The sequence below is a fragment of the Lycorma delicatula genome, chromosome 3 (genome assembly GCF_047948215.1).
Source record: "Lycorma delicatula isolate Av1 chromosome 3, ASM4794821v1, whole genome shotgun sequence".
NCBI lineage: Eukaryota > Metazoa > Arthropoda > Insecta > Hemiptera > Fulgoridae > Lycorma > Lycorma delicatula.
The window spans coordinates 39,700,683-39,726,086 of NC_134457.1; positions in this window are offsets into that span (position 1 = coordinate 39,700,683).

Consider the following 25,404-nt stretch of genomic DNA (forward strand, 5'->3'; position numbering starts at 1 on the left):
TATCCGGAAGGAGTCAGCGTAGTCACTTACGCTGACTCCTATTGATGCACTATATGATTGCACTATTGGTGGAAGATAAGGAAATTGGTGATACAGAGGATAAAGCAAATCGCTCCCTTCAACTTATAGACAACTGGCTAATAAACAACAACATGGAGGTGCCCCCGGCAAAAAGCAAGTGTATCCTCTTCACGGGTAGGAGAAGACTGCGCGGCGTTCGGGTCGTGATCCGTGGAGAGGTTATAACTGAGGTCAAGGATACAAAATACCTAGGGGTGACAATAGATAAAAGTCTCAAGTTTGGTGGGCATATAGAAATGTGTGCATAAAAGTAGGGCTCACCATAAAAACCATCAGAAGATTATTCGTGGAACACACAGTACCGGGGGCCTCCAAACGGAAACTGATTGCGTCGGCGGCGGTGTCTGCGGCGTTATACGCGGCGCCGGTTTGGGCTGATGCAATCAGGATACAAAGAAACAAGGATAAATTGCGAAGAATGCACAGAACGGCATTGTTGAGAGTGGTGGCAGGGTATCGTACTCTGTCATATGAAGCTATATGTGTGCTTGCGTCGGTCCCGCCGATAGAACTTCAGATCAACAGCAGGAAAGCGAGAGCGGAAGGGTGTAGTAGAGCTGTGACCAAGGCGATGACCCGACAGTGGTGGAAGGAAGTATGGGCAGAGACTAACGCTGCGGCCTGGACCAGAAGGTTAATAAGTGATTTGGACGCATGGCTGGATCGCCAACATGGCGAGGTGAACTTTTACATAACACAGATGATGTCGGGTCATGGATGTTTTGGTTACTATTTAAAAAGATTCGGCAAGAGAGACACACCCAACTGCGACTACTGCCAGGAGGTGGACGACGCAGAGTATACGATGTTCGAATGCCGAAGATGGGCACAATACAGACAATTCATAGCAGTCAATAAACTGAACGCGAATAACCTAGTAGAGTGGTCGCTAAGGAGGGAGCAGAACTGGAACGTTTTTAACAATTTCGCCGGTACGGTTCTTCGCACTAAGGAAGAGGAGGCGCGACGAAGGAATCGTTAGGTTCAATCGTTAATAGGGACAGCCCAGTCTCTGAGGGCCTGTATGCCCTGGCGTGCAGGTTTCGGTGAGGGGCGGGAACTCCGGGGAGATTTCGCTGGGATAAAATTAAAAGACCTAGACCCGACCGGCGTGGCTGGTTTTGGGGGTGCGCGCGCTCCTTGTGCTGGTCGCGTCGGTTTGAAGCAAATTGCATAAAGACCGAGACCCGGTTTCTGTCGGCGGGGGTGGGGAACGGCATAGCCGGGCTTTGCCCTCGTCGGCGGGAATTAGAGGCAGGCAAGAAAAGATCTAGTACCGGGGCGGTTGACCTGCCGTGCCGGGTGTAAAACCGGTGGGCGGGAAGACCGCCTTAGAGTCAAAAGACACGTCTCTGGGCCGAGTATACTTAATTGGTTGTCCGGCCCAGGGATGTAGGGAAAAAAAAGAAAAAAAAGTAAATAAAAAAAAAAAGGTTTTGATAACATTAAAATTAAATGGTTAAAAAACAGAACAAGCAGTTGATTATAAAAAAACTATCACAAGTCATACATGAGAAAATAAAGAAGACGTATAACTAGAGACCGGATCATATGCATTTGCATATTAAGCCCATTCTCACTGGTTATTGCATATTTTCCGTAAAATCTAGGGACGATGCATGTTTTCGCTGTATTTACAATATTTTCGGTAGGGTACCTTGTTAATAAACGAAATTTTACGTGTAGTCGGCCAAACCAATTAGCCGCACGGCTCTTAGATCGCAATTAGCAGCTGCACGTATATAGTTTTGGTAGGATAATATTATTTTGAGACCAAATAAAACACAGATTCACGCGAAATAAAGACGGACAATACCATTCTGCATTGCGCACTCCTACTGCAGCACTCCTCCCACTACGCAATTAAATTACGCAAGTTATTGTTTACGTGCTCATTGTATTGGTTGAGTTTTTTATTTATTTGAACAAGGTTTAATGTGAACCATGTCCCGCGAAAAAAGTGCCTTGTTTTACACTGTCGAGTTTGGAAGAAAAATATTTCGTGCACAAAACGGTTTCAAATAGACTAGCATGTCAAGACAAGTCTTCATATTGCAGGATTGCAAAAGAAAGACCCACGAGAACAACTTATAAAAGCGACAAGTAGCAATGATTTCACTTCCAAAGGTAAAGAAAAAAACTACTTTAGCATGAATTTATTTGAAGCATTGCTTACAAGTATTATTCCTTTCTCTTCACAAACTTACAAATCCTACCTTCAAAGTTTTTCTGCGAAAATATTGCTTAAATCAAAATATACCAGATGAATCAACATTGCGTAAAGATTACATACCAACAATTTACCTACATGTTCTGGAAGAAATACGCAATGAACTCAAGGATAATATTATTTGGATTTCAACAGACGAAACTACCGACAATTGTGGCCGTTACATCGCGAATTTAATTGTCGATGCATTACAACTAGAGCCTTCCTCTTCCTATCTGGTGGCCTACAAAGACCTTGAAAAGACAAATCATTCTACCATCGCCAGATTTGTGAATGAGCGTACTGAAAAAATATTTCTTGAATCTTCTGCAGATGAAAGAGTGTTTATATTTCTCTCAGATGCTGCTCCCTATATGATCAAGGCAGCCAATGGCCTACAAGTATTTTATCCCAATTTGATTCATCAGACGTGCTTTGCTCACGGAGTACATCGATTCGTTGAAGAAGTATGATCAACGTTTGGGAATGTAAATAAACTGATTTCATCAAGAGAGAAAGTGTTTCTTAAGGTACCTGCTTGCAATAAGGCCTATAAAGAAAAACTACCAAATGTGCTTTTACCTCCCGAACCAGTGGTAACTCGATGGTGAACGTGGTACTCTAAACGTGGTACTGTAAACGTTGAAGCTGTACTGTTTTACAATGGACATTTCGAGGTCATCAAAGATGTAGTAAACGACTTTGATAGTGTAGAGGCTGTGGCAATTTGTCAGTCCAAGGAAGCATTTAACGATTCTAGTATAAAAAAAAATAAATAAAAACATAGCTGTGATTAGCACTCATTTTTCCCACATACGTGCCAGTATTAAAAAGCTTGAAAGTCAAGATTTGGCGTTGACTGAATCTATTCAGTTAGTGAATAAAATCCGCCAATGAACTCCGCATTGCCAGCGGTATTCCCGTGTAAATTTAAAAAAAAATTTTAAAACATTTTGAACAATAATCCAGGTTTTGAACCTTTATATAAAATTGATAGTTTTATTAACGGGATGAGTGAACTTTTGCTAGAAACAATAAGTGCTAACGTAGCACCCAAATTAAAATACTGCCCAGTTACCTCAGTGGATGAGGAACGATCCTTTTCCACTTATAAAATTATTTTAAGTGATCAAAGATATAATCTTACTATCCAACATTTGGAACGTTGTTTACGTTTACAGAAGTAACAAAATGTTAGATAACTGTTAATTATCGAAATTATCGATCTGTTATTCAAATACTTACTAACTGCATGCTGATTTTGAAATAAGAAACTAAAAATTACTACTTTTTTATTATATAAAGTTACATATTTTGGACTTTTCATGCATATATTAAGGATTCTTCATGCATATTTGCGTGCATATTTCAAGCGTTTTATGTTGCATATAATCCCCGGTCTCTACGTATAACAAATTAATACTCTTTACATAAACAAACCATGTCGAACCCACAAAACTTGAACGATTCATAAATAACAAAACGAACGAATTTATATTACTAGATTAAAATAAATTCATAAATAGTATCAGCAAAATTTCAGTAACAAAATGATGATATTCAACGCACAACAGCCTCTAGATCCATCATGCAGGCACTTTAATCGTCTCACATACTCACTATTATTCAAAAGGTAAACAGCTAGATGGTTTTCGTGCGCGTTAAGTTTAAGTACATAATTTGAAATTAACCGGTGGACTTCTTTACGAATAGATGGCATCTCTAGGTAATCGTAGATCTGTTCGTTATTCGCAAACCTTGGCGCCTCTGAAATGTTCAACACTTTGTTTTGGAACTTTTGGATAATTTTCATATTACTATTGCTTGCCGTACCCAAACGTTCTATCCCGTAAGCCCATATTGGTTTTTAGTACAACAAGAGTTTGTCATTTAACGATAACACAAATCTTCTACCTAATAACCAGTTCAAACGTCTAAGCTTGATATTTCAACACAATTTTTCTTATGAAACAACTACGTTAAAATTTATCATTATCCACTAATTTATTAGGTATCCAAATAAATTGAGTCACGATAACTTTTATTTAATTGCAGTTGAAAATAATAATTTATTTAAATGTAACTATAAGCCATTTTTTTTAAATTAATATTTGATTTATTCATTTATATATTAAAATCAGAAATTAGTTAATAAATTACTTAAATTCATTGTTATAAAATAAAAAACTAGAAAAAGCAGTTGACCTGCGTTACATTATTTATAAGATATTTTAAATAATTTATTCGTATTTATATTCTTTTTTAGTATGGAATTTTTATATGAGGCGGCAAGTTATTTAAATGAAACAAGATTGCTGACACTATTCAGCTAACGGTAGAGGCTCCGGGACCCTTATCATACATTCATAAGATAGCAAGTTAGAAAATAGGGTCTTCCAAGGCACCTCAATTTTTCAAGTCTGACTTTTAACCCTCTATCCTTGTATGACGGAAGACACTTTTTAATATCACGGTTAGACGACAATCTAGACTCCACTATCGTATCTCTCTCTTGCTCTCTCTCTCTCTCTCTCTTACTTTCATTCAGTCCAAATAATTTTATGTTCGTTATTATATTTATATTATAAAATATATATATATATTAATAGTAATTATAACTATAAAATAATACTTTTTTAATATATCTATTTTAAAAAAAAAAAAAAATTTATGTTTTTCTAATAAAATGAATGAAAAAAGCACTAAAAAAAAATTGAAATATCATGAAGTGTAATGGACAGTGATAAAAATGATGAGTTAATTAAATGAAAAAAATAAAATAAAATTTTAAAACGTAATAAAAAGAATTTATCATAACTCGTATTATAAAAGATGAAATTTCACTTTACAACCGCATATCTCATTGCAAGGAATTTAAAAAAATATATGTATTTATACATGACTTGTTCTTTAGCCGACTTCTAAAAATTATTATAATAAAATTATTAGTACGAGTATTTTGTAATTTTTTTTCGTATCATAATCAAGTATTATTATTGATATGACTTTTTTATTATTATTATTATTATTATTATTATTATTATTATTATTATTATTAGCGAAGTGAATCGATTTTGATTTTTTTTTTTAATGTATCTTTTGGTTATTCCTTTTAAGTCTTAGATAAACACAAATGAAAAATTGTTTAATCAAGCGATTTTAAAGACTATTTACTATTAAATTATATCAATATTTTATTTTATTTTCATTATTACTTACGATTGAATACTTTTATTTTTATTTTAATAAAATCTTATGTCATTCCGCTATTCAAACTATTTTCTTGGAAAAGTATTCAATAAATTTAAATAAAGAATTTATTTCTGTATTTAAAAAGATGTAGCTTCTGCTCAGTAGAAGTCTGATTATTTGCTTACTCACTCACTCCCCTCTTTCTCTCTTTTTCTGTTTAACCTCTGGAACTAGAGTAAAGTATTACTTCATAGGATGAATGAGGATGATATGTATGAATGTAAATGAAGTGTAGTCTTGTACATTTTCAGGTCGACCATTCCAAATGAAAATACGCTGATTGAAAAATTAACAATAAATTTTTTTTTCATTTTTAATACGTATGAAATACTAATTCAAAGTATATTTATTCTATGTCAATAATATGTGGTTAATTGAAACCAAACCACCAAAAAACTTTTTTATCCACGATCTAGAATTCAAATCACAGTACAAAAAATTAAAGTAAGTAGTGCCTTTACTAGGATTTGAACATCAGAACTCTCGACTTCGAAATCAGCCTTGATCTGAGTAGTATTCTTTGATACTATTCAGATCAAGGTTTAATCACGGTTTTCGTAGATTTTCCGGACAGTTATTAGGGCAGATCCTTTTTTACCCACATGTTAGCACATCTACCCATTTATTACATGATCTTTGCATATAAATAATTATGACTGAATCTACTCTTCAAAAAGTAAGTTAAAACCGTGGATATCTGGTCAAAATATTTGATCCTCAACGGAATGCTAGTATCTTGGGTGCGCATTAATCTATGTATTAAAGAGGCTGGACATTTGTCTGTTGCTACTGGATGATTCTTACTGATTGATGGTTATTTTGTAGGATATTTACATGTTTAAATAGAAGGATTGCATTCCGATCCTTTTCTATAACATAAATCGTTTTGGTTTCAGGAAAAGTATAGGGACAAGGGAAGCAATTTTAGGCCTCAGATTAATAGTAGAAGGAAGATTAAAGAAAAACAAACCAACATACTTGGCGTTTATAGACCTAGAAAAGGCATTCAATAACGTAATTTATAGGATTTATAGCATTCGATAATTTGTAGGATTTGGATGCGTTAGGAAAGTTTAATATTTCTTCCAACGTTATTTCCTTTTAGTTTATCCTTCGAAAGCTGTTTTGGAGCGAGAACCCTGGTTGGTTTAACGGAAATGCGTCTGATGGAAATATCAAATTTTGTGAAGGTTCATTCTCTTCTCGATGAAGGTGGACGTGATGGCTATAAGCAGTTGACAGCCTCTTAATCAATTAATTTTGGGGTAATTAGAAACATAATTTTCTATTTTCTCATAAAACCTCTTCGTTTTGTGTTTTATTCAACAAATAATTTTTAACTTTCACCTACGTTATTTTTAAGATTTTATTTTTAATCCTAAATATTTATTGGATATCTATAGATTTTTTCCTGCATAAACACTTTCTATGGCTTTTGTCATCCCCTTTTAATAATTTGTTTAGGTAGTCGATATTTTAGTACACAAATAACACAAGAGTAAGTTTTTTTAATATCATTAATTTACTTCTTATTTTTATTTTACTATTGTTTACTTATCTAATTATTTAAATTGAATTCGATAAATTTTGTCATTTTTTGGTTTAAAATTCTCTTTTTTAGTTTCAGATAGTATAGTTACATTAAAATCAAATCTTGATATTTTCGTTAATAGATTTATTTAGTATTTCAAATTGTGAGAACAATCCAAATCAAGTTAAGCTTGGAATGTATTCTGCAATCTACATTAAAAAACCTCAAAAATTTGCAAAAGTTATACATAAACACAAGGTTTGCTTCATATATTATAAAATAGGTTTGGATTTTGGAATCCATAAAATGTAAAAGAGTTTGCAAACATGCTATAATAATCGTATACTTTAATTTAAGGTAAAAGTAATAAAAAGCTGTGTTATCTTTATCTTGAATTGTTTCTTGGCTTAAAACATTTATACGTTTTTTTCTCTGCATGTGGATATCAATTCAATCTAGAGAAGTGGCTTGTCACTCTAATGGGCCTTCCCACCTGCCGCAATATGACCGGAACTGTAGGTCGGCCCACCGGTTCTGGATCTTTTACCATCTTTAGCCTGCCTGACAGCCTGATGGAACAGGAGTGAACCCAAGCCCGGCTATGCTGTTCCTGAGTCCCCACCCCACCGGCCGGGACTCGGTCTTAAATTAACTTTGTTTGCCAGCCTCAAGCTTCAAGGAGGGAAAGGCCGGGTCCGATTGTGCCGTTCCTGTCCCAGTCGCCGGGACTCGGACTTGCTTTCTTTTTTTTTTAGACCATTCGCCACTTTCAGTATTCAATTTCCTTCTGCTGTATTATTTCCGTAACTAGTGTTTCAATTGATTCCCATTCTGCGGTGCTTTGTAACACAGTGGTTTTGGGAGCAATCCACCCCAGGCCATGTCTTTGCTTAAGTCTTTCCCAGCTGTGGCACTTGTAAAAGGTATGATAGGGCGACTATTAGTCCACAGTATATACAATTGGGTAGTTCTCTTCGCCCAAATCTATGCAAATTCGTTCCGTATTCCCCATGAGCGGAGAGAAGTTGCACAACTTAGTAACCAGCGTCCCTATGACCCCCTCACCAGCCAAGGCTCCAGTCTGGGAATTAGCCGTCGAGTTCATCCACCCGAGCGTGCCGCGTCCTACGCCTCCTGCCATTCTTGGTATAAAAGCGTTTTGGCATCCTCCTTCGACATTCCTTCGTATTTTTTTTTTTTCAAAGCCATCAGTCGAATGGAAGGAACTCCCGCCAATACCTCCGTCGCAATAGCAGACACCGTTTTGTACGCAGCCGTAATCTTTACCGTAGTCCGACGTTGCAATGAGGTCAATATTCGCTCATTTCTTTTCTTATCGAAAGTAACGTACCATGTAGGCACAGCATAGAGTATCACAGCTGTAGCCGCTGCCATTAATAGTCTACGTTTGTCCTACTCTTGGGCCCAATTTATAGCCCACCAAACAACTGAGGGAGTTAACAACTTTTCTGCTTTGTTTGTAACTTTTTGAAGGTGTTTATTGAACAAACCATTCTGAGCAAACAAAAAGCTCAAATGTTTAACATGATACTAATACGACGTATTTTTCTCCGTCCCACCACCGTCATTACTTGTGTTTTTTTGAGAAGAAAGCTGTAATCCTTTGGATCGGAGCCAAATGCTTATTTTTCTATTCGCCAGGTTGGCTGCCCTTTTCACTTCTTTTGACCGGAAACTAACAAAGCAAAATCGTCAGCGTGTGCGATTAAAGATATGTTTCCAGGGAATCCGAGTCGCAACACCCATGTGTCACACCAATGAGACATTGCAAGGGGCTCTAGTCACACTTAGATAAATCGAAATAAATAAAAATGTATAAAAACATATAAAACACATGTACAAACATCTATAAAAACATTTAAATTAAAAATTCAACAACAAAGATCGCCAATCCGCCGAGCTCCGTGGCGGAGTGATAGTGTCTCGGACTTTCATCCGGAAATCCCGGGTTCGAATTCCGGCCATTTTTGATAGCTATCAAATTTCCATTTAATATTCCCATGCATAAGCTTTAAAGCTTATGTGGTGAATTAATCATTCCCTACCAAAAAAAAAAAAAAAAAAAGATTTAAAAGTCAGCAAAAGTTTAATAAGAAGGATATTACATATTAATTTAATGTGTAATTATTAAATACATTATTATAATTTTAATTTTGAAAAAAAAAAGATGTAAAAAATTTACTGTATTCTTTGAATAAAATGTTGAAATACGGTCTCATTGTGACATATCCTACTTTCCCCTTGACCAATTCTAATCAATTTTTGGATAGCATCAAAGACCTATATTCATAAATTATCGAAAAAATATTTTGAAAAGATCGATTTATGCATTGTAAGGAATCCTGTTTTGAAGATATCAATCAAAATGACATCTAATGACAAAGAAAAAATTAGACTTACTATTTCGCACCTCTGAATGGAATTGGTCAAACATACATCCAAAATTACTCAAATGTATAACAAAATGACATAATGTAATAAAATCGGGTAAATTATTACAAGAAAGTGACTAAAGTAACCAGAAACGAGAACAAAGAAAAACTGATTTTGCCTCGATGGCTTTTTTACCTAATTATCAAATCTACTGAGACATTATTTTCATTACTTATATTACCTATTGGTAGACTAAGTTCGAATTACGGAATATTGGCTATTTATTTTGTTCGGTAAAGATACAAGTAGTGTGGTAATAGCAATATACTGAATCACCAGCAAATCAGAACGCAGCATTTGGGTCACGTGACCAAAGCCCAGCCTTCTCTCCCACCCATATACGTAGTCCGCCATCTAGGAATTTCCTTTTCTTCCATTTTTGGGTAATTTCTTCCCCGATTGAATCCTCTTTTCCCCTTTCACCCCGCCCACAATTGGGGAATTACCTTTTTCCCCGTTCTCCTCCTTTCTTCCCTTTTCCCCAACCCGATATCTTTGAATTTTCTAATTTTTCTGGGGAATGGAATTTTTTCCATTCCCCAGAGAAAATTCCATTTTCACCGTTTCCCAGCTTTTTGTTTTATGGATTTATATCAAAATTTGCGTTGTATGTGTTATAATGTTGTAGTCCTGAAAAAGACTTTTTGTATACGTTAATCACATGCACAATGTAACAGTTTTGAAACATCAACTCTTTTAGCCTAAATATAATCGCCCATTATCAATCTATAATAATCCACTTTAAAACGTTTACATTGGTAATGGTGATGATACATTCCATGTCTTTTCATCATAATAACTTTATATGTTATCATTTGTAACAGCTGGAATAATTGCTAGATACTTTGGCAACGGAATCATATCGTCATAATTTAAAACTACATATACAATAACATTACTTATGGTAGATCTGTAAGTCAATTGCAGATTTAAATGTTTGAATAAGAAATTAAATATTCATTTAAGACACTTTGTTCTTTCATATATTTCTCCATACAAACGGGCAATAATAAAATCGAATGGAACCAATCGCAATGGGGCGATATTCTCAGGGAATAATTTGTCATAAGTTACACATTTAAAATTTTTTTTTGTCTGCAAGAATTTGACCATGGTGTCCCAGTCAAGTGTACAGGTAGAATAAACTGATTGGTGTATCCCTTCAACAAAAGTGTAAATCGTAGTTCCACCACACTCAAAGGAGATCCTGAATACGTTTATCGCCTACGCACGTCGTAGATATATTGGCTGGTATATTTTTTTTGTTTTCAAATTATAAGGTTAGGTTAGCTTACATATACTTTCCATTTTAAACGAGTTTTTCTGCTTGGAACTCTCGATCACATTAAACGATATATTAAATTTTTAATTCAGTCAAACTGTATATGGGACACTCATCTTCTGACTTGTCATATATTCACATTACCTTGTAAGTTTTTCTGCGGATAGTATTGTGAATTTAAATACCAAATCGCATATATCAATATATTAGTCATGGCCTTTGTGGCTTTGTCTTCTCTATCTTTCTGTAATCCGAATATCACGTATCTTTTTTCGTTCGTGAACACATTTTTACTGTCCAAGAATGTATGTTTGTTTGCGTAGAGTCGGATACTCGTGGATCTGCGGTGTTCGAAAAGCGATTACCAACAGTCTATCTCGTTCTATAACTTTTACCAGTTGCAACCGGATGGTATCTGTTACCTGAACATTTGCCTTTTGGCACCTTTTGGTACTTTTGGCATCTTCGTGTGCATTTTTCCGATATAAGAACATAAACAACGGTACGTTTTAAATATCGCCCTAATATAGTTGTATTTGGTTTTAACATAAACACATACACACAAAGAAGACGAATATAATATTTGTATTATATGGCAATATGGCGAATATAAAATTTATTTAACTATTATTAATATAAATTTAAATATCGCACTACTGTTTTAGTATTTGCTACTAACTAAACGTACACAGAGAGAAGCGATATTGAGTTAATAACCAATAGTATTGCAGTATTTTGGTCACACACACGCACGTGGATATTAAATTATATATGCATTAATAACATTTAACATAAGCCCATCAAATTTTAATTATTTTTATATTCTTTTTAATTATTTTTATATTCTTTCATCTACAGCAGATTATAGTAAATATTTTTTATAGGAATATAAAAATCAATAATGTAGAGTCGAAATGTTTTATTTCATTGAGAATACCATTTTATCTGACTCTGATGGTGGTATAAAGATTTCCCCTTATTTGATTATTTATTAATTGTTTTTTTTTTATATTTATTTTTGTTATGGTTTTAGAAAACAATATAATGATTTGCTAACTGGCAGATAGTTTTAAGTCGTGCTATCACTATTATAGATTTTTATCTTAAGTTTGTTAAAAATTGTTTTTTCATTTAGGTGTACTTTTTTTAGTTGAATTTAAATAGTTTTCTATTTTGTATTATTATCATTTAGTAATTTATTATTTTTCTTGTAGAATTATGTAAAAGCTTAATTTTTTTAATGCATTTTACTTCCTTGTAAATTAACACGTTCATTATGAGATTATTATTAACCAAAAAATCGGCAGTATGGTAAAAAAAATTCGGCACTGCTTGTGGCAATCTCTGAGGATTTGAAAATTTTGGACAAAAGCTTACTCTGACTTAAGGAAAGTTTTTTAGCTCTCACCAGTAATGATTAAAATGATACTGTAACTGATTTATTAATCGTTTAAAATGTTAAATAATTATTGTTACTAAACAAATTTATTTTTATCTGAGATATTATGTCAAAAAGTTTCGATAAAATCTATTTAAAATTTACGTTGCCAAGATCTTATTTTCTACTAGTTTTAATTAAATCCATAGATCATTTTCCAATTAAGAAAGAACGGTTGTGCTATTTTCGAATACAAAATGATTTACAGGTTAAATCAACAAAAAGATTATTTAACAATTTTTTTTTCTAATCAGTTAAAAAATTCGTTTTTTCAGTAATAAAAGTTAAGTGCATTGTTATTTTTTTACCTTTTATAAATTTAATATTATCTATCAACTAATTAGTTCTGTCAAGTGAACATGGCATAAAACATTGAATAGAATTAGCCTGAAATGAATAGACTAAGCTTTGTCCGTTCCAGAAGAGAAACCATCACGTAGAGCCAGACACTACGAATAAACCGCATTCTGAATCCCGTATTTATACTGATAAAGTTGACATAATCGTAGCGTTAATAGTTGGCTTGCTTCAGTCTAGTATACCAACCAAATCGTTTCTCGTTCTACAATACCAGTTAAATAATATATTACCAATCACAAAAGCAAAAAGTTGAATAAGTTTTCATAAAATTCGTTAAAAGTTACATTTTCCTCAAGTAAAACTAGTGTAAGGGTTGCGTAACTTTATTGTACCTGACTCGGACTCGGATTTTTATTTCAAATTTATTTGCCGTCTGAATTTAATAAATATTTTTTAGATTTTTTTTTGTTATTAAGGTTTTGTATTATTATTATTTTATAATCGATTGAAAGTTGCCTAAGTTAGGATTGTGTATACGTGTTTAGTATCACTTAATTAATAGTTTAAAAAAAAATTTGACATTAAATTTAACAAAATAAATTATGTTATGTTCAATTAAATGATAAAAAAATTAATCGATTAACTTCATTTTTGTTAGACTATCTTGTAATATTTAATAAAAATAGAGAGACATTAATATTTATATAAACAATTTTTTAACAATGCCGTAAAGATTTTGTGAGTAAAGTGATAAATTTAAGCAAATAAATTTTTGTCAAATTATTTTGATTCAAGGTTTTTCGTTCACCGAGGTATTTATCAAAGTAAACTTTAAAAAAACAATTGAACAACGTGAAAATAAGTAAATACGATTGAATTATAAATGAAAACGTATTTTAAAATGAAAAAGTAGATTATGAGTTTACTTTTATTTATTTTTCGAGATATACAGTTTTTTAATAATTCTTATTTGGCATACAATAAAATTATTTGGCATTTCTGTTCTAGAATTTTACAATTTAAATTTTTTTAATAAAATAATAATTAGAAACATCTGGTATATTTCAGTAAAAAAATATATAGTAATAAATAATTAAATAAAAGTTTAATATTTTTTGGACTTGACATTTTTGCAAGAAGGTAACTTCTAGGTAAATTCTAGGAAATAGTTTAAATAGATTAAGGTATAGAGTACGTAGGTTAATTCTGAACTCATATATATATATATGTATAAACTAATAAATATATTATATATATATATATATATATGTGTGTGTGTGTGTGTATTCACTCTCTTCCTTTTTAATTGTATTTTAAACTCTTCATCCATTCTACATCAGTTAATATTTTCAAAATCACCATTACTTGATTGTCTTTTACCGAACTAAAATTTAAGTTTTGACTACAAATGAATATACGAGTATTTTTCATCTTTTATTTACATGAAATATTTTATATAAATTTATATTTAACATACCGTGTAAAGTAAATAAACAAATTCGTAATTTTCTGAATACACCATAAATTGCTGAATAATAGTTAACAACATATTTATTCATTGTTTCGAGGGTATCAGTGCAGTTTTTTTAATTGTTAAAAAGAAAAAGAGACATAAAATTGTGAGCAGAAGAAAAGTTAAAGAGAAATTGCTATTTTCTTTTTCATAAAAACTTTTTGTTCATTTTGAATAAATATTTCAAAAATAGATAAATAGATACACGTTTTTGTTACGCTCTATATATTAAATTGCCCTTCTTCCTCTGCAAATCGTTTTTATATGCGCTCAAGCCTTTCTCTTTACCCATTTTATCTATTTCAAAGATTCTTAAGTGTATTTTTTAGGAAGCTTCTGTAGAGAAGTCTGGCTGTAACATTTTTCCAGATAATTTAAATAAAAGAACATTTGAACAAAAATCTTTGTATTATATTAAAATTATGGTTAAATACTTACATTAAAATTGCTGGCAAATTGGGCTGTTTGTTAAAGAATAATAAAGAACAATTCACATCCTTCACACAGAAACTGCTGAGTAGTCCGCTTCAGTTTTATTACTACATGCTTACATGAATTGTGTAAGCTTTGTTAGTCTTTGTAAATTGCTTAATATTTACTAGTACACGGCCGAGTTACGCGCATGTGTTAATGAAAATTTTGTTTTCTTTCTCAACCTTTTTTCCATTTTTTTATTAATTGAAATATTCATCTACATCGTAATACATTGTATTTATAGCAAACTATTTTTTTTTTTTTTGCGTAAAACAATAACAATTTATGTTTTTAATAAAAATTGTTACTCTTTTAGCTGTACTGGAATTTTTAATGAAAAATTAAAAATAAGTATCACGTTGATAACCCAAAAAATTATTTTTTAAATATACTTAAACATTTACTTTTTTTTTATTATCTCTTTTTAAAGTTAAGGAACTGCAGCTGTTCTACGCTTCAGCTCACTAGAAAGTTGAAAATGAGACACGTTTGTTTCAATAACTATTAATTTTATAAATTAAATCTCCCATAAATTAAGCAGTAAAAAACAAAGAACAATACAATATAAAATTAAATTATTTTATTTAAATTATTTGTGAGACATAATTCTTCAAAATAGTTTTTTCCATTCCGGATAAATAATAGGAGCGTTTTAAATAGTATAAAACTGATACTGGATTCTATATTTGCAATAATAAATTTTAAGCTAAATAAAACAAAAGTTTGCCTTTTTTTTAATCCATATAGGTGTAGTAAATTGAGTGTAGAAGTACATTTTAAAGAAAAGTTAATAAAGAAATACTATTATTGAAATCTTGGAATGCAAAAGAGATTTTTAAAGGCATTTCGCTAACAATCTCCTTAAAGTCTATTTATTCCACTAAAAGAGAGAAAAAAATAAGCAAAGTAAGTGTATAAAGAAGAAGAAAGGAGACGCAAGCTTGTGAATAAAAGGATCTGAAAAAGGATACTAGAAAGTGCATCTAAAAAGAATAGTGGAGCGGGTGGAAAAGTTGTGTTTTTTTTACGGCGTTCCTTACATAAAAAAAAAATCTTCTTTCTCATGGAGTTCACCTAAGCTAGAAATATTGTACATTACTATGTAAATAAATATATATTTCCATGAGTTTATACATTTTATTTCAGTACCTTATAACAAAAAATTCAAACATAATTCATTAATTCTGAAATAAAATTCCATAGAAATGAAAAAAATATACTCGTATGTTATATTCTGATCAGTGCATGATATTATACTACATAACCAGGTCTTAAATCAGTATATATGCTACTCCACAGTTAAAAAAAAAAACTTTCCCAGCTTTTGATTGAATAGGAGTAGGAAAAACTGTGATAAAACCTTAAATAGGAAAAGTATTAGATAATATACAATAAATTATAAGATAAAAATATGCAAGAAATTAAATTCCATATTAATCATGTGAAATGTAAATCTTAAAATAATTTAAAAGATTTACATGTCATTTACATGTACAAGAATATACTTAACATAAAAAGTACTGAACGATACAATTCATAAGGTGTTAATGAAAATTATTTGAGAAAGTATTTGTGCGCACGTTGAATAAAATATGGAAAGTAAAGGGTATTTTAATTAGTATTATTTAAAAATTCATCTAAAGGCTTATATTGTTTCTGTAAATCTCTTTTAATATTATTAAAATTTACTTTTAATACACTTTCACTTTTTATACAATGCTGAATCATTTCAAAAAAAATCCTTCCCCCTATTTAAGTGGTAACGTAAGCTTAAGAAGGCAGTTTATTTTAATTCAAAATATTCGGATGAATTTCCGGAAACAATTCTGTTTTCCTGTTCGATAGAGGTGGATATTATAGTTTTAAGTTTCCCGCTATAGCTCTATTGCTGGTGCAACAGTATAGTTGTAAAAGGGAAACTATAGTAACCGGATATTGGGGTTGTTAATTGTCGACATTTCAAGTCTCCCTTAATTTAAAAAAATTAAAAAGAAAAGTTATAAAAATTCCCCTGATATGGAATGTAGGTTACTTACTTATATCTGTTAGCTTGTATTTTTATTAATATCTTCGGATGGCTCAACATAAATTACTCAAAAATAATTCTATATATGAGGCATTGATGGAATTAAATGTTGGACAAAATTAATTGAAGGAATGGAATGGAATAATTTCACCGAATTTAATTTTTGACTATTTTTATGGTAATTGCTGAAAATTAAGTTATAAGTTAATAAATTAATTTACGTAATATTTCTTAAGTTTTCATTTAAAGAGGAATGATTCAACTTTATTTCTAAGAATTTTGTCCTGATATACCGATAATCCTCTGGCAAGTAAAAATAAGTTGAAATTTGCTAAAAATATTTCGTTTTATTCTACATATACGTATATTTAAAAAAAAAAATTCTTAATAAAAAGCTTTGGGTACAGTTGATCTCATTGACCAAATGACATTTTTGTAATGATAAAATATGCAAATACTAAAAAAACAATATCGTTTATATGGAATCTTTTATTCTTTTAATAAGCTATACTCAAATACAGTAAAATTTTGATTATAAAAATGTCATTTGGTCACTGAAGTCAACTGGATTCAAACGTTTTTAAGTATTTTGTTTTTGTTTTTTTTTAATTAAACTTTAAATACTAAATAATCTTTAAAGAAAAATATCATTTGATCATGGGTCACATTGGAGCCATATTTTTTTAGTAAACGTTTTGATAATATTATATATATATATTTTTTTTAATATTTATACAGTTTTTTTTTTTTCAATTTTTTTACTAAAATGTGTATATTTATATTTTATATATACATATATTTCATTTTTTTTTATCAGGTAATCATTTTTATTGTCATTTATATTAATTTTGTCATTTATTTTATTATATAATTTGTTTATAGTAATAACATAATAACCGTTAGCAACAGCAATCTTTTTAATTATTTATTTCTTTATTTAAGGAAGTTTTACCATGTTTGAGGTATTTTATGGATCTATATAACAAAGAATTAAAAACAGCCATCTTTTGGGAACATGGATGAAATCAATGATAATCAATTATTGTTTTATTTAATATGCCTTCATGATATATTTTTTATTTAATTTTGTTATTCATTTTATTAATATGTGTTTTTATATCCAAAAAATTAATTTTTTTGTATTTATCAATTTTATTAAATTCATTTAATATTATATTTGATTCATTTTAAACATTTTCATTATATATAATTAAAGTTCATCTACATAACGTTTATACAATAGTATATTATGTTGAGTAAAAATTTTATTCATACAAGAATCTTCTAAAAATTGCAAATATATCTCTGCCAAAATTGTCGACTATGGTTCATCCATAGCTAAGCCAAATGGTTGTTTATAATATTGATTATTGAAAGTAAAGTAACTGCATTCACAACATATTTTGATCATATTAATTAATTCGTTTGTATAATGTTTATTTATTTCATTATTGTTGTTCAAATGTTTTTGTTCAAATTTTTAACATTCTCCTGTAGCACCACATTTCAAAAGCTTCTAATATTTTCTTCTCAGATATTCCGATCGTCCAAGTTTCACTTCCATATAAAGCGACACTCTAAACATATACGTTCTAAAATCTTTTTGACGTTTAAATTAATTTTTGATGTAAACAAATTATATTTCTGACTGAGCTTGTTTTGCCTGTACTATTCGGCATTTTATATCGCTCCTACTTCGTCCATCTTTAGTAATTCTACTTCCCAAGTAACAAAATTCTTCTACCTTCATAATCTTTTCTATTTTCTCTTCCTATTTTTACATTCAGTGGTTCATCTTCATTATTTCTACTACATTTCATTACTTTCGTTTTATTCCTGTTTATTTTCACGCCGTGGTTCCTGCGTAGGACTTCATCCATGCCATTCATTGTTTCTTCTAAATCCTTTTTACTCAGCTAGAATTACTATATCATCAGCAAATCGTATCATCTTTATCTTTTCATCTTGTATAGTTACTCCGAATCTAAATTGTTCTTTAACATCATTAACTGCTAGTTCCATGTAAAGATTAAAAAGTAACGGGGATAGGGAACATCCTTGTCGGATTCCCTTACTTATTACGGCTACTTTCTTATGTTCTTCAATTATTACTGTTGGTGTTTGGTTCCTGTAAATGTTAGCAATTGTTCTTCTATCTCTGTATTTGAACCCTAATTTTTTTCAAAATGCTGAACATTTTATTCCAGTCTACGTTATCGAAGCCTTTTCTAGGTCTATAAATGCCAAGTATGTTGGTTTGTGTTTCTTTAATCTTCCTTGTACGCTTAATCTTAGCCCTATAATTGGTTCCCTTGTCCCTATACTTTTCGTGAAACCAAACTGGTCTTCTGCTCACTTCTTCCAATCTCCTCTTAATTCTTCTCTACAGAATTCTAGTTAAGATTTTTGATGCATGGCTAGTTATTCTGTATTCTTCATATTTATCTGCTCCTGCTTTGTTTGGTATCATGACTATAACACTCTTTTTGAAGTCTGACGGCACTTCCCCTTTTTTGTAAATATTACACACCAGTTTGTATAATTTATCTATCGCTTTCTCAGCTGCACTGCAGTAGTTCTACAGGTATTCCGTGTATTCCAGGAGCCTTTCTGCCATTCAAATATAAATATAAATAATAATAGCTACTAAATATAAATAAGTAATAATTTAATTTGATTTCAGTTTAGTTCACCAGATTATATGTATATTCCTTCAGTATACTACTAGGACCGGAAGAGTTATGACTGTTTTTAAATTTTTAACTACGATTTTTTAAACTTTTGACTATTAATTTGACTTTAAATATTAATTTTAACTCTTGATGATGGCTTCCGGGTAGGTCTAAAGATCTACAGAACATAACGTGCTGCTAAGGTGGATTACATTAATTATTAATTAATTCATAAAAAATAAAGTCAGCACACTTTTCTACAACTGCGATTTTCATACTCAGAATGCATACTAATAAAAATTCTAAACAGAAGAAAAGTATATCATCTCAGATAACGTCTCTTGAAATAATTTTTTTCTATTTTGAACGATAAACGCTGAATTTTATCTTTCTTTAAAACTGCTATTCTATGATTTAGTAGCTAAACATTAATTTTAGCGATAAATTAAAATAAATATATTTATAAAATATATTTAAATATTAATTAAATATAATTAATAATAATTAATATTATTTTTAGATATTTTTATAAATCTTTTTTTGTCTCTTTTGAAATCTGAATCGGTAGCTTCTTTTTCTCACCTTTTTTATTTTTTATTTTTATTTAACAGTTCATCATGTGTTTTAGTAAAAATATTTCAAACGTAAAGAAATTAATAAAAATAAAATTTGAAAATTTTATTTCAAAACATCTTTGTTTTTTTTTGTTATGATTCCCTTCCGTTTAATGAAAAACATCTAGTTCTCGAAGGAACGCTTGATAATTCAGTCGGTTGTAAATAATATATTTTAAATTGATGAAAAGTATAAGGTTTTCTAAGAATAAGGTAATTCATAACAAGTAAAAAATCAATTTGTCAGAAATCAAGAAATTTCAATATGAAATTGTAAAGATTCTTTGAAAAAAATTATTCGAAACACTTAACAAAAATCTACGAATTTTATTTTGATTAAAAAGTAGAAATATAAAACGTATTTTTCAAACTCGTATTACTCCAATAATTTTTTTAATCTATAATTTTTCTCGTATTATAAAATTATTTATAATTTGACAATTCTTATTTGAAATAAGGTTAAATTCTGAAATTATACATTTTGAAACATAAGTAATTGCGGTTTTAAAATACAATTACTTTAATGACCTTTTAAACGTATCAAACGTTTGAGTAAACATTTTAACTTTTAACATACTAAATGTTATTTTATTTTGTAACTTTTATTTAAATTAATAATTATTACTTTTATATTTTTCCTGTCTCTCATTCGATTGACAGGAAAAGAAAATCACTCACTAGTAGATGATTTTTTTTTTTTTTTAAACTGACTAATATTCATTTGGCTTGTTTGAGTAACATTTGAATCTTCTGCTAACATTTGAATTTATAAATGAATAATGAAAAAAATGTTTTTATGCAATTTAATAATGTAATTTACTCTCAAAAATTATATTAGACGAAAATACTATTTATTTTATGAAACCGACAGTTTATTTACATTAAGGTAAAATAATAATAAAGTATATATTTTCTATAGGATTTTATAACTCATATTTATGAAAACACATTTATCACAAAATTAAACACCAATCAATTTTTTTTTATATATTTATATATAAACCAACTAATCTATCAGATTTTAAGATTTATTTTGAAATAACATACATTTATTTTGCAATACAACTTTAATTACTAATTTCAGTAATATGTCATTTAGAGTGATGGATATTTTCCTTTAAGATGAGTGAAGTTTTTCTGTTAAAAAGAAAGGAAAGATAATTTATATTTTCCCTTAGAATTAAAGTTAATATTAAATGTAAATATATATATTATGTTTAATATATAGTTGTTATGTTTAACAACTATAAAAAAACAAGAATGTAACAAATATTTCAACTCGTTCACTTAATATTAATTATGTTACAAAAATATAATTTATTTTTAATAACTATAATTTATTCAAATTCAGAAATTTTATGTTTAATTGAAGAACTAGGGTTGTTTGATAAATAATAAATGAATATTTAATAAAAATGTAATAATAATAGTTTCTTAATTAATAACCATTATAATAATTTACGTTGGTGTGTATATGTATTTATACGTACATAAAATAGCTTGTATTTTATGACCCGTAAACATGTTACAATTCATTAACATTTTAATGGATAATGTTTACGTTTTGTTTTATTAAATATAATTGTACTTGCTCAACACAATTTTTTTTTTTAATCGAATTTTCGGTCTAAATATATATATGATTATTTCTCAACTTTTTTTTCAGATATAAAAATTTTAAATATGAAAAAATCTTTTGTTTTACTAAACTGTATTCTAGAAAAAGTAGAAAGAAAATGAAAGTTGGTGGGAGTACTACAGATATAAATTTAATGGCTTCTATCGTATTTGGACCTATCGTATTACATCTGTCGTATCCGACTTTAATAGCATTTAATTAATTTATGTTAATTGATGTAGTTGCAAGAATTGAAATGAACGCTGTAGTTCAAAAAGGTGTGAAACAAGGATGCAGTCTATCCACTTTACTTTTCAAGTTTTATATAGAAGAAGAAGAATCCAAACTGCATATTTGAGAATGAAATAATTATCCTAGGTGAGAGAAGAAGATTATAATTCATTCATGGCAATTTTCTTTTCGTAAAAACTAAAAAACTCCAAAAAGTGTTGCATAAATCTGTACCCGACTTTGACAGGAAATCTTAGATAGAAATTACGTCATAAAAACTTCCTGGATTCTCTTAGGCTTAATTTCATCTAATTTTATTATCCTTATTCTTCCTTATAAAATACCATTGATCACTGATTTTCTTCCAAAGAAAAACTTAATTTTGTTGGTGGATCATGAGTTTTTTTTTTAATGGAACCACAAATTTTCTGTGAAATAAATAAATCCGGGTATTGTGGTTGGCAATTTGAAATACTAAATTTCTGATCATTGAACCAATACATTACTTAATGATAACCATATATTCCCACTAGTTGCAACCAAAATAAAATTACATTAATGACTCATATTCAGAAGTAATTGTAAAGAAAAACTACGATAATCGGTTAATTAAGGCTGAAGATTCAAGCAAAACGATAATTGGTGATTAAAAGCAAAAAAAAAACAACTTATTATCCCTTATTCCTGAATCAAATTACCCAATACATAATCCAAAATGTCATACTAATATAACATAATCACTAATTAGTTCAAGAAAATGACCGATTTCATAAACGGCAATTAAAAAAAATAGGCTTTTTTGTTCCACCCCGTTATGGGGATTTGAACAAGATCCAAATTATTCAGAAGGTATCTTAAGTGTTTAAGGGAAATTGAATTATATAAATAAAACCTTTTGATAAAAATTTTGGGAAATTTATAAGGTCCGTATTTCCTTTCCCTTGATCTCCAAACCTAAATGACAAAAATATTCGGTACACAGAAATCATCATGCCAAAATTCAACCAAATCGGTCCATCTAGTTTAGGAATATAAAAAAGTAAGCCAACACACAACATCAATACTTACAATCTTCCGGAAGTTTTCAACGGTAAAATTGTTTTTTTTTTTGTGTTTTCTTTTTCTCGTTAGAGGAAGTCATGAATCGTAAAGATCTACAAAAATCCTACATAAAAAATTTGTGCTGATTATCGTACTTTTCCTTATAAAATGTTTATCTCTGTAAAAATGTGTTTTTGTGAATGTTATGAATGTGTTGGTAGAAAAGAAATTCATATCAGAAATAAATAAGAGTAAAATTCAGGTTACCTGGAATAAATGAAGGATACGGAATTACATATTTTCAATGTGATATACCAGAAATTTTTGAATTATTTTATTCTTGTCATAAAATTACAAAGATGGACAAGTAAGTTAGATTGGATGTAAAACCAGACCACCACAAACAAGGAGAGTTTGTATGCAAAAAGGGAGTCTGCTAGTACCAAATTTCATCATCGGAAAGTTTTTGTCAGAAGTTATTTGCAGATCCCTTGTACTATAACCTTCCATTCTCATCGGTTTAGAACTAAACTTTTAAGTTATTGATAGATTCCACTTTTTTTTCTTGTGTCTAAACTGTTTAATCTTCTTTTTTGCACATTTCTACAATATTTTAATAATTTTTTCTCTCATGACATGACCTAGACAATTAATTTTTTTGTACTAAATAAATCTAGGGAAGCTTTTGTTCTCCTTGTTATTTTTTTTATATTTGTGAAGTTATTTGAAAGCACTATACTTCTTAATTATTATAATGTAATATAATCGATAATAATTTAAAAAATAAATTAAAAAAAAAGATTTTAAAAATTATCGTATTTTAGTAACTTAACTTTAGTTAAAAGGAATTTTAATTTCTTTATCCCAAAATCGTTTATATTGAAGCATATTATAAAACAAATTTGTAACCAGATTTGCATTATAACACTTACAGTGTATAAAGGACCCTGATATTTACATTAAACATACAGTAAATGAAATATGAAAAGATATTGGACAATACCACAAAAAGTTTTTATTCAGGTGTAACGTGTATTCACATAAACAATTCTCGGTCAAACGTAATACATACTGGGCTTAGTGAAAGGCTTAAAATAAACGCGTTAGTATCCGCTGGCGTGTAGGTAAGAAATTATTTTTTCTTCTTCGCTATTTTATAAATCAGCAGCGACGTTATTTATTATTTCTGCCTCTTATTGAGGTTTTCATGTATTTTACCTTCTTCCAGTAGATGCTTAACAGAAAAGCGGATACACAGCACCAAATTGATCTTTCTTCTCGGTTAACAAATTTGAATTTGTTCTTTCCGTGGGACAGAACCTGGGTTTGGTCAACGCTAGCTGTTCCTGGGGAGTCAGACTTTGCATCGCTTCCATTTGTAATTCTTATTTCATTTAGATATGTATTTAAGTATTTAATCTTTTCCATTCATTACTCCACGCTGTTGTGATAACCATTGTTAGACGATTTTTAACTTTTACGCCTCAAATTGGAATCATGTCCGTGTTCTCACTAAATATTGATATTCTGGCGGCTTCGTCTGCACATTCATTTTTTGAGATTTGAGCAAGCTCTGGAATCCGTTAAAGTTGCGTACATCGCTCTACCATTCGATTTAATACATTTACAATAGACAGAATGTTTGCGATAAGGTCATCCTCAATGTTCTTGTTCTGAATAGCAGTTAATGCACTTAAAGAGTCTGTACATATAAGCACTCTCTCTCTTTGAACAGATGTTCTGTGTAGCAAAGTAATGTTGCTATATAACACTGAACTCTGTCATGTAAACACATGCCAAACCTGGCAATTTCCACGAATGAGCTCATTTATGGATTTTCAGTTTTAGAATCATCAGTAAAAATGATCATATAACCCTCATTGTCACTAGTGATTGTCAAAAATTGCTGTTGGACGATCACTCCTGGTTTCTCTCTTAATTTTCCATATGAGAGGTATAATGTTGCGGTTACACAAGGTAAAAGCCATGATGGTATTTATCTCGTAGAAGTTGCTAATATATAGGACAAAACAATTCTTTTTTGCTAAGTTATGAAACGGTACACCGGCTGGTCTGGAATATGTAGCGCCACGTTCATATAAAGCAATCAAGGGATTATTATTAAAAATGTTACTGTTTATATGGGTAGGAAAGGCCCATATATTTTCTGCATATATTAATAGTAAGATCTTTTATAATGCAATGGCATTATGCCGACTTCAGACATTAACCTATTCACCAGGCTTGTACCGAAAGTGCTTGTCTTATATCTAATTGCAATTCCTAATTCCCCTATCAAACTGTATAGTTATCATGTCAATGTGTATTAAACCTTGGCTGTAGGTGTATTAACAGTAATCACTTTGAACATTTACAAATTTAACAGATAAAATTATGTATCTAACAGGTTTTATTAATAAAATATAACCGTTCAAAATATGCATATATATTTGAAACAATCTGTAGTTATCACTGGGAATGTAAATATTGTGATTTTTTCTTTAAATAAGCGTTTTTTACTTTCATTAAAAATAATAAATGATACTTAAGTTTATTACTGAAACATGAGAATACACAATACTTTTTTCACTAGGAAGGTTGAAAAATCTAAAATTTTTTAACGTAATAAGGACTTGGCTTGGTTATTTTATACCGTGTGCGATAAGAA